Here is a 15,064-nt window from a genome sequence, read left to right as displayed (position 1 = left end):
CCATAGACACTCTATATGCAGTAATGTTGGAGTTAGCTATACAGGGTTGAGGTTGATTCCAAAATATTATATATACTTTGAGTTGTGATCTAGCCTTAGGCTTGTATACACGAGGTCGTGGATTGATTCGAGATAATATATATTACTTTATTTTCTGTACATCTAACTGTGGACAACTAGTTATAGGTTACTAACGAGGGCAACTGACTTAATCAACTTAAAATAGCAAAACGTATTAAAAATGTTGTAAATATATTTTGAACATACTTTGATTTATATGTACATATTTGTTATAGGTTCGTGAATCGACCAGTGACCAAGTCTTACTTCTCGACGAAGTAAAAATCTGTGAAAATGAGTTATAGTCCCACTTTTAAAATCTAATATTTTGGGATGAGAATACATGCAGTTTTATAAATGTTTTACAAAATAGACACAAGTAAATGAAACTACATTCTATGGTTGGATTATTAAATCGAATATGCCCCTTTTTAGTCTGGTAATCTAAGAATTAGGGAATAGACACCCTAATTGACGCGAATCCTAAAGATAGATCTATTGAGCCCAACGAGCCCCATCCAAAGTACTGGATGCTTTAGTACTTCGAATTCATCATATCCGAAGGGAGTCCCGGAATGATAGGGGATATTCTATATGCATCTTGTTAAGGTCGGTTACCAGGTGTTCACCATATGAATGATTTTTATCTCTATGTATGGGATGTATATTGAAATATGAAATCTTGTGGTCTATTATTACAATTTGATAAATACATAGGTTAAACCTATAACTCACCAACATTTTTGTTGACGTTTAAAGCATGTTTATTCTCAGGTGATTATTAAGAGCTTCCGCTGTTGCATGCTAAAATATGGACTAGATTTGGTGTCAGCATGCTTATATAATATTGTTTAAAACTGTATTCGAGATTTACTTTGTTGTAACATATTAATATTGTAAACCAATATGTATTGGTAGTGTGTAAGTGTGATATTTTAGATTATCATTTCTGGATAATCTAGGTGGTGACTTTTTAACTTTGTCGATAAAATAAAGGTTATGGTTTGTTTTAAAAACGAATGCAGTCTTTGAAAAACGTCTCATATAGAGGTCAAAACCTCGCAACGAAATCAATTAATATGGAACGTTTATAATCAATATGAAAGGGACATTTCATGTAGTATGTGATTTTTGTAGAAACTTTTACTCATCAAATTAATATCATAACAAAATAATAAATAAAATACTCGTCTAACACAACTTATTAAGAAAATAGGGAGGGTGAGAAAGAGAGAGAGTGTGTGTGAGGAGAGAGAAAGTGAGGAGCTGGTTTTCATGGCACAAGGTTGGGTATGAACACAAGCAAGAATGATTCAAGGGGAGATTTCAATCCGATTTTCCTAGGCTAGTCAAAAATCAATGGACTTCATTCATGTTTTTCAATTATCCCGAGAATTGGAACATGACAGATCTGTGGAAAACCTTCAAGGCTCATGGCAACCTTAAGGACATCTACATAGTGAAAAAGAGACTTCAAAATGGTCAGAGATTTGCTTTTGTAAGATTCGGAGACGTTCGTGATGCAAATAGACTACTGATGTCCCTAGAAACTATCAGATTCGATGGTCTCCCAATCAGAGTTTTCAAGGCTATTGATAAATCTAACAGGGATAGGAGTCAGGATGCTGGTGGTGTTCGAAACAATGAGTCAAATTTCTTTCATAGAAACAACGGTTTCACAGATGAACGACGTTACAAGGAGGTGGATGGTCACTCTAAGTGGGATTTGAGATTCGACATCAACAAAAACAAGGAAGACTTGAGGACCACGTTAGACAAGAATAGGGAGAAAAAAAAAAGAAGGTTAATGAAGGAAGACGTGATGAAGCAGACCCTAATTACAAGAGCAAATGCCGAGAAAAAAACACTATGGATGATGAAGAGATTGATGAAAGAATGGTATCCATCCCCAAGGATGATTGCAATCTGGACATTATTGACAGAAGTATTGTGATTCACATCAAGAGAATTGAACTACTCAATCAGATTGTGTAACACCCAAATATTTATTGTACAAAGTGTAAATAAGGTGCATGAAGGGTGGGAAGCTGTGTATAATTAAACTGTGGTCAGAGACGATTCTGAGCATCGTGCGCGTTGCGCACATGCATAGGAGCAAGCCGCGCACCCTTTCCAGCTGGCAGTTCCTATTTTTGTTAATTGGATATTTCAGAAGGGCTTTTTAGTCTTTTCACTTGGGGACGAGTTAAAGGCCACAAGATCAGTTAGTGGAGTGTCATAACTCTATTATCACCTAACTTTATCCTTTCCATTTAAATTCTAGAGAGAGAAAGTGTTCTTGAGTGAGAAAGCTCAAATCAAAGAGGAAGAAGTTGATTTCGGGCCAAAACGCGTGTATTAAAGTTGTTCATCTAATCACTAGCTACATTGTGATTGTGGTGGTAAGCTCTAATCTTGATTTCCTTATTTTAATTGGTTTAATGGTTAGGGTTTGGGTTAGTGATGAACATAAAACCCATATTTGGTGATTTTGGGTGTTCTTGGGTAAGATTGAGTCATGAGGACTCAATAACAACTAACCTAGGGTTTCAAAGTGTTGATTGGTTTTTATGAGTCTTAATTAGTTAGTTAATTACTAGCACACCTAGTTATTAAGCAAATGGGTGTTAGTTAGGTTAGTGGATGACCCGAAATGGGTGTTTTGACTTTAAAATGGTTAATTGGGTAATGATTGACCTAATTGGGAAAGATGGTTATGAAATACCCTAATTTTGTGGTAGTTAGCATTGTTGGACCGTAATCACTAGCTTTTAGTGATTAATGATGGGCATGACCTTAATTGGACGGTTTTGGTGTAAATGAGTGATTTAATGCATTAAGTCATTAAATGCACATGAGTAGGTTGTTGGTGTTGGTCCAACTATTTGAGCGTTGACTTTATATTAACGTTATAGGTGATATCTTTGACGGTTGAAGTGAAATGTCCCGTTCATATTGATTATAAACGTTCCATGTTAATAGATTTCGTTGCGAGGTTTTGACCTCTATATGAGACGTTTTTCAAAGACTGCATTCGATTTTAAAATAAACCATAACCTTTAAAATATTACGACGATTATCAAAAATGATAATCTGAAATATAGCATTTTCACACGACCATTACATAATAGTTTACAATAATATTACACAACAATATATGTCTTCGAATGCAGTTTTTAAACAATATTATACAAGCATGCTGACTCCAACTCTTGTTCATAAATTAGCATGCAAAAGCGGAAGCTCTTAATAATCACCTGAGAATAAACATGCTTTAAACGTCAACAAAAATGTTGGTGAGTTATAGGTTTAGCCTATATATTTATCAAATCGTAATAATAGACCACAAGATTTTCATTTCCATTTCTCAATAACATGCAATCTGCATAAAAATCATTCATATGATGAACACCTGGTAACCGACATTAACAAGATGCATATAGAATATCCCCATCATTCCAGGACTCACATCGGATATGATAAATCGAAGTACTAAAGCATCCGTAACTCAGATGAGGCTTGTTGGGCCAAATAGATCTATCTTTAGGATTCGTGTCAATTGGTGACAATTATCATAAACACTAATTCTTAGGCTACCAAGCTAAAAAAGGGCATATTCGGTTCGATAATTCAACATAGAATGTAATTTCGATCACTTGTGTCTATTTTGTAAAACATTTAAAAACTTCATGTATTCTCATCCCAAAAATAATAGATTTTAAAAGTGGGACTATAACTCATTTTCACAAATTTCCATCATTTTAAAACAACACTTAACCACGGGTCGATTCACGAACCTATAACAAATATGTACATATATATCAAAGTATAATCGAAATATATTCACAACATTTTTTATTACATTTTAATGATTTAAGTTTGTTAAGTTAACAGTCTAACGTTAGTAATCTACAACTAGTTGTCCACAGTTAGATGTACAGAAATAAATCAATATATATTATCTCGAATCAATCCACGACCCAGTGTATACAAGTCTCAGTCACAACTAAAAGTATATATATTATTTTGGAATCAACCTCAACCCTGTATAGCTAACTCAAGCATTACTGCATATAGAGTGTGTATGGTTGTTCCGAAATATATATATATATAGATGGGTCGATATGATATGTTAAAACATTGTATACATTTCTATGGTATCCCAAGATTACATAATATATGTTAGAATACATGTATAATATAATATAAGTTAGTTAAGTTATGATTTGTATAGATTTGTTACAAATTTCACGTAGCTACAACAAACAAAATTATCCAATCTTGTTTTACCCATAACTTCTTCGTTTTAAATCCGTTTTGAGTGATTCAAGTTGCTATGGTTTCATAATGAACTGAAATTTATGAAACTAAACATAAAACGTATAAGTTTTTAGTCGGAAATACAGGTTACAAGTCAATATTGTAAGATGTAGTCATTTCAGTCGAAAGAACGACGTCTTGATGACCATTTTGAAAAACATACTTCCACTTTGAGTTTAACCATGATTTTTGGATATAGTTTCATGTTAATAAGAAAAATCCTTTTTCCAGAAGAATAACTTTTAAATCAAAGTTTATCATAGTTTTTAATTATCAAACCCAAAACAGCCCGCGGTTTTACTACGACGGCATATGTCCGGTTTTACGGTGTTCATCGTGTTTCCAGGTTTTAAATCATTAAGTTAGCATATCATATAGATATAGAATATGTGTTTAGTTAATTTTAAAAGTTAAGTTAGAAGGATTAACTTTGTTTGCGAACAAGTTTAGAATTAACTAAACTATGTTCTAGTGATTACATGTTCAAATCTTCGAATAAGATAGTTATATATATATGAATCGAATGATGTTATGAATATCATTACTACCTTAAGTTTAGTAGGTAAACCTACTGGAAGTGACAAAAATTTATCTAGCTTCAAAGGATTCTTGGATGGCTTGAAAGTTCTTGAAGTAGAATCATGACACGAAAACAAGTTCAAGTAAGATTTCCACTCGAAATAAGATTGTTATAGTTATAGAAATTGAATCAAAGTTTGAATATGAGTATTACCTTGAATTAGAAAGATATCTTACTGTAATTAAGAAAGATTTCTTGAGATTGGATGATCACTTGAAATGGATTTGCAAGATTGGAAGTAAGCTAGTAAACTTGAAAGTGTTCTTGGTGTTTTCTTGAGTTATTGTTTTGTATGTTGATCTAGGTTAGGATTTATGAGCTACATTGAGCTAGATTTTGATGAATATGATGAAGAACACTTAGAACAATGGAATAACACTTGAGAGAGAGTTGTTTGATGCATGAAAATGGAAATCAAAATGTGTTTGTGATGTTGCAAGTTCACGTGAACTTTGATTTGATTATATGGTCACATTAGTTTGATTGTTTATGTAATCATTCATGCTAGTTGCCAAATGATGGTTCCCACATGTCTTGGTGACTCACAAAGGCTGCTAAGAGCTGACCATTGGAGTGTATATACCAATATTAAATACATATAGAAGCTGTGTATTGTACGAGTACGAATACGGGTGCATACGAGTAGAATTGTTGATGAAAATGAATGAGGATGTAATTGTAAGCATTTTTGATAAGTAGAAGTACTTTGATATGTTTCTTGAAGTCTTTCAAAAGTGTATGAATACATCTTAAAAACATTACATGTATATACATTTTAACTGAGTCGTTAAGTCATCGTTAGTCGTTACATGTAAGTGTTGTTTTGAAACCTTTAAGTTAACGATCTCATTTAATGTTGTTAACCCATTGTTGATTATATCTAATGAGATGTTAAATTATTAAATTATCATGATATTATGATGTATGAATATATCTTAATATGATATATATATATATATATTAAAATGTCGTTACAACGATAATCGTTACATATATGTCTCGTTTCGAAAATATTTAAGTTAGTAGTCTTATTTTATATATGTAGTTCATTGTTAAAATACTTAATGATATATATAATTATCATTTTATCATGTTAAATGGAGTGTAACAATATCTTAATATGATCTATATATATTTAGTAAGACGTTGTTATAACGATAATCGTTATATATATTGTGATGCCCCGTACAAAACCATCGTGTATGAAACATCAACAACAGGATCATTACAAGGTCAAATACTATATGTTCTTTCAAAACAAGTTTGCATTCATGAATAAAGGTGACGTTTTAACCAACGTCAATGTTTAACAACCAAAAGTATGCTTCTACGAATGGCAAGCAATAATAGTACATGACCCATAGGTCGTTACAAATACATCATTTCAAAAGTAATAAAGTTTGAATGCAAGATAAAATGTTTCATGCGAAGACATCTGTGACGATCACTCCAAATCCATATGGACGAACACGTCATTCATCGATTTCATTGCGAGGTATTTGACCCCTATATGATACGTTTTGTAAATATTGCATTCTTTTGAAAAGGCACACCATAAATGAATATTTAAATCAAAGGTTTTCGACATCTGATGATTTCTACATTTAGACAATCACCGTAAATAATAGTTTACAATAGTAATTCCGTTGATAATGCAGTCAAAATAAGATACATGGTGATGATTTGGTGAATGCAACGTTTCCTTGATAAATATGCCATGTAAGACTCCAAGCACATAGCTTGTCTAACATATAAGCAAACAACGGAAGACTTCTAGGGAACCTGAGAATAAACATGCTAACAAGTGTCAACACAAAGGTTAATGAGTTCATAGTTTTAGTGTTTCACATAATCTGTATATAAAGGTGGATCACAAGATTTCAGTTGTTTCATCCGAAACGTTTATCAAAATATTCTACGAAATTGAGCACCCTGGTAACTAAACTTAACGTATATATAATTTATACCCTTTGTATAATCATCTTAATAATACACGCAAACCAACGTGTACAGTTCTCAAATAGCATACGTCCGTTAAAAGGCTAGTGCTCTAGCTCAGACGGGGATATCAAGCCCTATGGATCCATATACAACTACTCGCGCTCACCAGTTCTTATAACTGGCAGTTACTAGTTACCAAAGCTAAGGGATTTTTGGTTCAAACTCAGTGTAGAATTTAGTATGTAATTATATCCATTGCATTTAAAATTGTAACAACCATCACTTTTCGACTTCTAAATTACTGAATTAACCCTAGGGTTATATGTCTGACTATATGTATTAAGGGTTGTTATATACAATTAAATATTGACCGAATAGTAATTTTTAGTCAACAATGTACGCTTAAATAAATAATATATTATTAATTTATATAATTTGACATAATTTAACTAAGTATATAAACTTTGTATCACTTTTATTATTTAGTTAATGTATTATATATTTAACTATATAATAAATCCAATTATATATAAATGTAATAATATTTACAAACTTACTAAAACTATAGTTTAATAATTAAAATCATAATTATTATTAAAAATACAAAATACTGAATTATTTATTATTTTTATGCAAAATTTGTATTTATTAATTAAATAAAACAAAAATAAAAAAATAAAAATAAAAATAAAATATTATTGACAAATATTCTTGGAAAAGCATTAAATCAACTTGTTTATTTATTTAAAAAAAATCCTTAAAATAAATGAAAAAAAATAAAAAAATAAATAAATAAATTACTTTTTAATTAAAAATTTTAATGGAAAAACTACTTTTATTATTTTATTTTGTGCATTATCCCATGACCTAACATTTAATATTTTTTTAATTTTAAAATCTCATTAAGAATTAAAATATTTCTTTTTATTTTAATTATTTTATTCTTTTTACCTAATTTTTTCAAGTATAAATACCCCTCATTTCTCATTCAAACTCACACCAAAATTTCTCTCATTCTCTCTTTGAAGAATTACTACTAATAAGTATTCTTTTCTTACTTTTTAATTTTTTTACTTTTTACTTTTTACTTTTTACTTTTTACTTCGGTTATTATTTTTACCGAAACATGTAAATAATGTTATAAATTATATGCAATTAAAAATAAAATAAATAACATATATACACTATTACTATTACTAGCACCTATAACCTACTACTTATATTGTAACATAAAAACATTTTGGGATATGTATTAGAGATGTATAGATCTTCGAACTTTCTTAACGAATGGTTTCTATGAGATTCTAGGCAGAGGGTTTGGATTTCCGATTTAAAGGGTCCTATGGCTCAAGCCCCTAGATCTAAATTAGCCATTCGAAGGGAAAGGGGTGATTGGAAGCTTATCTAATACGACAAGTATCCTAAAATGGAAAATACTGATAAAAGTAGAAACTCTCTAGTCATAGAAACTTAGTAAAATAAGAAACTTTCTAAAAATGGAAACTTTATAAAAATAGTAACTTACTAGGAATAGAAACTTAGTAAAACAAACTATACTTAAACACATACTTAAACTTAAACATGAGCAAAACACTTAACTACTCTTAAATGTCAATAGGTTGATTTTCCTGCTCACTCGTTCAACTCTTTATTCCAAGGAATAACTCTCTCTCTACTTACTAAGGTGAATTCATAGCCCCTCTTTATTGCTAGCAAACTTACTTACTTTTACTTGGGGTGAGACACATGCTGTTTTTACTTTTTACACTTTAGACACAAGTACCAAACAGTTAAACTATGCTATACCCGGCTATGTCCTACTAAGTCCGTACAGTGATATTTTTAATTGCTGCGGCATGCTTAATTATTGGGGGTAGGCCTATCGGGAGTAACGTCCCCGATACATTTGACCAAGTCATTGTATTACTTAATAATGAAATTAAACCGACAAGGACAGACACAACTTGTCATGGGGCAAAACTTGAACGTTTAGTCTAAATATCACGCATTGGCATAACTTTTTGATCCTGCGGGAGATCAACTTTACAAACTAAATCTTGTGGTCTAAAACAACGACAAACTTTTTGTTAAACCTATGAACTTCACTCAACCTTTTTGGTTGACACTTTAGCATGTTTTGTCTCAGGTGCTGTTTGATTCAAGCTCTTATACTTACTGCTTATGTGATGCTACTTGGACATAGGATCAAGAGATATCGCATTTATTACTTCTGCATGTGAACATTTACGATATTGTTATTCCTGTCATTGTAACGATATTTCATTTTCCGCTGCGTACTCATTAAAGTTAAATTCATCATTTAGTATTGTTCTCATTTATTATAATATGTTGGTATGTTTTGATATTAGTGACGTTCCTTCCAGACCCTATTGGAAGGACGTTACAGATTGGTATCAGAGCATAACCAGGCTGTTATAGAGAACCAGGATTGCATTTTTATGTGTGCCTTACTTGTTAGCTAGGGTGCCTTAGCAATCTAGGAAACTATAAACTTTCCTGCCTTAGAATTAAAGCATTTAGGATTGCCCCATAATCTTAACGATTATGCTTAAAGATTCTAATCAAAATATCCTTCCTAATGTTAGGATGTCTAATTATCATCAAACGACCAAAATGAATCTTTTCAAGCCAACCGAAAAAGATACTGAAAGGTCTTCCACAGAAAGACCAGTCCAAAGTCCACCTTATGGCTTTGGTGGTCCTCCCTCACCAAATTATTGCCCAAATACTACTCTAAAGTTACATGGGTCTCCTGAATACTATCCAACCCCAAGGAATAAAGACAAAAGGAAATGTCTTGAAGAAACTGGGCCGTCAAAGAAAAGATCCCGATCTCCTTCCTACGATGAAGTTGATGCCAAGTACAAGCTCATGAATCTGCGAAAAACTACCGATGACCTTATTCGCCATATTGCAAGGATCGATGCTCAAATGAAGGAAAAAGACCTAGCGATCAAGAAGCTCATGGAGGAAAATGCTGAGCTAAAGAAAGAGATTATATACATACATTTGTTTTATCCCATGACCGATGTGGACTTTGGTTTGCATCCTTACAAGAAGTGCCCGATGGGGGAAGCAATATCTCTCCTACCTAAGAGAAGATGTTGACTTTAGATTGAAGATGGAGGAAAACCGCGTGAATAATCAACTTTCTATGAGGGACCACAAGTACCATGTAATCAACAATGATGTTTCCAATCTTTATGATAACATCGAGTATCTTTATGAGGAACAAAAGGAGAAGAACGACAAGTTTGAGAAGTTTATGAAGGAGGTTGAGGACGAGAAGAAGAAATATGAAGACTACTTCAATCTTAATATTTCCTAGTTATTTTCTATCTATGCAAAGGCTAGGCCTTAAACTATTTCTATCCCTGAATCGTGTAATAAGAAGGCTTGTTTAAAGCCTTGTTCTTAATAAAATAAAGTGTTTCGTTTATATCATATTCATCTTTATTCCACTTATTTTTTTTCAAACTTATGACCTATCAAGTTTATCAAACTTCTATATGTTATTAAAGATAACGGTTCGTCCACAAGCTCCTGCTACTACTTCAAACACTCACGTATCTTATGCCTTTATGCATCGGTTTACGAACCAGAAAATATTATTGGGTTATCACAGTATACGAATTGAAATTCTTTAATTAATATCTAGTTACAAATCTCAACACGTCATACCACCATTATTACATAAATGGATGACACATCATATCTTATCATATATTATCATGTCTATAAACTTTTTCTACCATTTATCCTAAATTTCCTCCGTAAATTACGAAAATCTTTTTGCTATAAATACGTATTCAAGGAGACGAATATATCATTCGGTATTCAATACCCATTTCATATCAAACCCTATTCCAAACATATAATATGAATTTCTCAAACTCTTCAAGCTCCCACGGCAGCGTAACCGAAACAAACGAACCAATCAGCCATCATCTATTCTGGATGAATTGGGGATGGGTTCGTAGCCGACTCAATCAATGGAGACAAGAAGAAGGTGATCCCTTCCACCAACCGAATTCACCTCTTGGTGAAGAACCTGTAGCGCTTACCGGCGAACCAGTCCGAAACACCATTTTCTCTCTTCTTTCCAGGGTATCCCGTCACGAATATATAATATCGAAGATTCTAGATCTTATTCACCCCCTTGTTCCAACCACCAATCATCGCGGAATAATAGAAGAAGTCAACGAGCTTCGTGCTCGAGTAGTGGCTCTGGAAAATCTGGTATGAAACCTACGAACACCAGCAGCAGTACCAACAGCATAACCAGCATCACCACCAGTACCATCAGTACCATCAACATCACCACTAACAACATCAGCTTCATCAACAATAACATTCGCATCCCCCGCATCAACAACACACTCAGTACCTCAAACATCAACATGATACGCCCCATAGATACCAAGGAATATTAGCAATAAAGAGTTAAGATCTATTGACTCATTCTTCGTGAAGAATTATATATGTATACCTTATATATATATATATATATATATATATATATATATATATATATATATGATTTGGAACAATAATAAATCTTGTCGTACTAAGCAATTACGTGAGAATCTCAACTAGTATGTACTACTTGGTTAATTCATATCACTAATATGCTATGATGTACACCCTTCGCTAATGACTTAACAATTGTTAATCACTACTTCAGCACAATAAACTCCATTTCATAATAAATCAAGTATAACGATGAATGTATTGATTCATAACTTCATTAGCAAAATATTTCGCAACAATTATGAAATCTCTAAGATTTTGGAGATTATTTACTCTCGTTCCAAACCGCAAATCAAATGAGTTTAATATATATTAACTCATTAAATCCATGATTATATCTGAAGAATACATATATGAACGTATATCTTCATAAAGATTGTAAAAACTGTTAATTGTGAAAATATTTTAACGGGTAGGTAATACCCGAGAAATATTTACATCTCACATAAATACACTGTACATTCTTTAATTTCGATTCATAAATCATTAATTATACTCACTGCCTTCACTGTGATACACAATCATTTTCATACAAATTTAATTACACATTCTGAAATTAACATACCAGAATTCAAGTAAAGCTTTAGCAGGTGTTATCTTCCTAAAGATCACTACATTCATGAATTATATTCATTCGTATTCTATGATGAATTATCACATCAAACCACCGAAATTATCATCAACAACGCCTATTCGTTAACCATTAGATCCGTTGACGATTACAATCAGCGTTTAATCATCTAAAAAAAATAAAATTTCTTGAAACCATCTCGGATTGATAACCAATGATTCAGATATGGTAGCATTAAATGCAGAGGAAACAAAAGAATTTTCCTCGTCATTGGAACTTAGAAATTCTGAGATATCACTGTATCTTTCGTTATAAATATCCTCTATATTTCTGAAGATATCTTTATAACGATTCTTGTCAGCAGTTAATTATCTCTTTGCGATATCTTTATCACATCATAAAGGAAACTGTTTTAGTTTCTATATTCTGTAAAGTTCAAGTTTAAATTATGAATGATTTGAAGTAGTGTTGGGAATTGAAGCATGAGTTAGTATAATATAATGACGTCAGGCCAACGTGATTATATTACAGTAAGTCATGCTAAATTTTTAATGGAAGATGATGATTCATAGACTTTATAATCATCATTTGCCATGTTACACGACTCTTATCTATTTAAACTCTAAACATATCAAGAAAATATTTTTCTTGATAATTCGGTCTTTTCCGGATATTCTGGTAATATGAAAAATCAAATCGTGCTATTACCTTTCCTTCTGCTTTGAATATCATGATCATTCGAAACTTCATACCTACGAATTCTGGACCGTTACTTGCTTTACAAAAGCATGAAGCTTCGACATATAAGGGAAAATATAAATTCCGATAACAACACTGAAATTACAAACCGTGTATATCAATGCGTATAGCAATATAAAGACACGGAAGAACTAAAAACACAATAAATCCTAGAGCATAGTAGAAGTAAACAGACTCCTCTGGTGGGAGTTGGAAAAGAAGGATGATTGTGGCGATAACCAATATAATGTCAAAGACAAGAACTGGATTGAGCATATTAACAAAACTTTTGAAAGTATGAATTGAGAAAGAAAGTATATAAGTGGTGAAGATAATAAAACGGAAGAAGCTAATTTATAGGAAAAATTCCAGACACAGCAATCGAGGCAATTCACCGCCTTTAATTAAAGAAAATCCTAATTTCCGTAATTACCGGAAAATCAAATCTTATAAAGATTTCGAAGATTTCTTTAATTCCTTGAAATCCAGAAATCAATCGTAACTACGTCAAAAGTTAAGGCAAACATTTAATTTTCTCATTTACTCTTTTACGATAGCTTCGTTTATACTCTTTCTATAATCGAATTACTTTATCCATATTATTTAATGTCGATAAAACTCTAATTCATCATTCTTGTTATAAAGAATGACGATCTCTATCAAATTTCATGACTATGATTTTCATGAATTCCTCTCTGTTTTGTCTGCCTAATATTGCAGCATAAACGCTCAAGGTTTTAAATGAGCTCAATATTATTCATAACACATTTCATGTATCCAATTTACTGAAATGACTTGCATAACATCATCATTTTGAATGATCTCTGCATTAATGATAAAATGCACTTCGTAGAAGAACCTATAGAGATTATGGTTTGTATGACTTAAACGCTTGAAACAAAACAATATTCTATTCTTTGGAAAACACGCAAGGCCCCGAACATACCTGGGAACGTGAAGATCAAATGAAACAGAAATATCCCCATCTCTTCTCAACCGCTGATGCATCCGAGAAGTCTACCTAAAACTTCGGGACGAAGTTTTTATTAACGGGGAGGTACTGTAACAACCCTCACTTTTCGACTTCTAAATTACTGAATTAACCCTAGGATTATATGTCTGACTATATGTATTAAGGGTTGTTATATACAATTAAATATTGACCGAATAGTAATTTTTAGTCAACAATGTACGCTTAAATAAATAATATATTATTAATTTATATAATTTGACATAATTTAACTAAGTATATAAACTTTGTATCACTTTTATTATTTAGTTAATGTATTATATATTTAACTATATAATAAATCCAATTATATATAAATGTAATAATATTTACAAACTTACTAAAACTATAGTTTAATAATTAAAATCATAATTATTATTAAAAATACAAAATACCGAATTATTTATTATTTTTATGCAAAATCTGTATTTATTAATTAAATAAAACAAAAATAAAAAAAAATAAAAATAAAAATAAAATATTATTGACAAATATTCTTGGAAAAACATTAAATCAATTTGTTTATTTATTTAAAAAAATCCTTAAAATAAATGAAAAAAATAAATAAATAAATAAATAAATAAATAAATTACTTTTTAATTAAAAATTTTAATGGAAAAACTACTTTTATTATTTTATTTTGTGCATTATCCCATGACCTAACATTTAATATTTTTTAAATTTTAAAATCCCATTAAGAATTAAAATATTTATTTTTATTTTTATTATTTTATTCTTTTTACCTAATTTTTTCAAGTATAAATACCTCTAATTTCTCATTCAAACTCACACCAAAATTTCTCTCGTTCTCTCTTTGAAGAATTACTACTAGTAAGTATTCTTTTCTTACTTTTTATTTTTTTTACTTTTTACTTTTTACTTTTTACTTCGGTTATTATTTTTACCGAAACATGTAAATAATGTTATAAATTATATGCAATTAAAAATAAAATAAATAACATATATACACTATTACTATTACTAGCACCTATAACCTACTACTTATATTGTAACATAAAAAAATTTTGGGATATGTAGTAGAGATGTATAGATCTTCGAACTTTCTTGACGAATGGTTTCTATGAGATTCTAGGCAGAGGGTTTGGATTTCCGATTTAAAGGGTCCTATGGCTCAAGCCCCTAGATCTAAATTAGTCATTCGAAGGGAAAGGGGTGATTGAAAGCTTATCTAATACGACAAGTATCCTAAAATGGAAAACACTGATAAAAGTAGAAACTCTCTAGTCATAGAAACTTAGTAAAATAAGAAACTTTCTAAAAATGGAAACTTTAT

The sequence above is a fragment of the Rutidosis leptorrhynchoides genome, chromosome 8 (genome assembly GCF_046630445.1).
Source record: "Rutidosis leptorrhynchoides isolate AG116_Rl617_1_P2 chromosome 8, CSIRO_AGI_Rlap_v1, whole genome shotgun sequence".
Classification (NCBI taxonomy): Eukaryota; Viridiplantae; Streptophyta; class Magnoliopsida; order Asterales; family Asteraceae; genus Rutidosis; species Rutidosis leptorrhynchoides.
Note: the sequence above shows the minus strand (reverse complement) of the source record.